The sequence below is a fragment of the Nannospalax galili genome, unplaced genomic scaffold (genome assembly GCF_000622305.1).
Source record: "Nannospalax galili isolate Female #2095 unplaced genomic scaffold, S.galili_v1.0 scaffold456, whole genome shotgun sequence".
Lineage (NCBI taxonomy): Eukaryota > Metazoa > Chordata > Mammalia > Rodentia > Spalacidae > Nannospalax > Nannospalax galili.
Genome location: NW_008337055.1, coordinates 170,892 through 171,872, shown reverse-complemented (window position 1 = coordinate 171,872; position 981 = coordinate 170,892). Strand labels below are relative to the sequence as shown.

The window sequence follows — 981 nt, the reverse complement described above, 5'->3', positions numbered from 1 at the left end:
GTTGGTGTATGCATCTCTAATCTGTATGTATCTGATTATTACTACTCATAATCGGTTGCACTTGGGTCCTTGGTGCCTGTGTATGTCTATAAAGTCATCAGGTAGATTTCAATGGTAATGTTTATCACCTCTACTAATTAACATGATGTAAATTTCCATGCTTCCTCCTCAAATATAATACATTTAAAAAATTTTTTTTTTGTGTGTGTGTGTATATCACACAGAACACCCCAAACTCTTATTCGAGACTATACACCCACTTCCCAGATGGCACCCTCCCATAGCCTCCCTCCCTCCACTAGAGCCCTTATACGTGATATCCCTACTAATGTCTGCTGTGTTGTCTGGACCCCAGCCAATCCCCACTACTTGCCCTTCTGTTGAATCTAGGCAGCCTATCTGGAGGTCTTCGTTTTAGGAGGGTCAGCTCTTCCTCTTTTAGCAGCAATCAGTTGTCAAAACTCCTTTAGATAAGATTAGGGTCTGCTGTTCATTTTCCCAGTTCAATGCTGGGTTACTATTTGGGAGTACCTTTTTTACCCTGGCCAACAGCTCAAAAGAAGGCATCGCCTATCTCTCATTGCTGCTTGCTATGTAGCCTTTAACTATACATATGGACTCTTAAGAAATTATATTGACCCCTTTACTCTTTGGTTATACTTTCCTTTTGGATGTTTAAGGCCATACAGTTGGTCCAGATAAAGCAATTTATTTTTACTCTTAAGGTCGTTTGAGGATCTGTTCCTCAGGGGTCACACGGGCTTGGAGGAGCCCCTGGCTTCTTTCTTTTACCAGTTCTGCCTATATGAAGACAAGTCAAAGGTCCTGCTCGACCATGGTTGGCTTCGCTTGGCATCATGGAGGAAATGATTCCTCTGTGTTGACCCTCCTTTTTATAGACTGCACACTGGTTCAAGTCCATCTGGTGGGGTCTCCTCAGCCTCCTTGATCAAGAGGACAGGTGACCCACCACCATTATAG

At 43.1% G+C, this 981-nt stretch overlaps 1 pseudogene; it reads right to left on the bottom strand.

The window, feature by feature from the left end:
- The window catches only part of LOC103733137, a 3,484-nt pseudogene that overhangs the window by 1,288 nt on the left and 1,215 nt on the right, over positions 1 to 981 (bottom strand).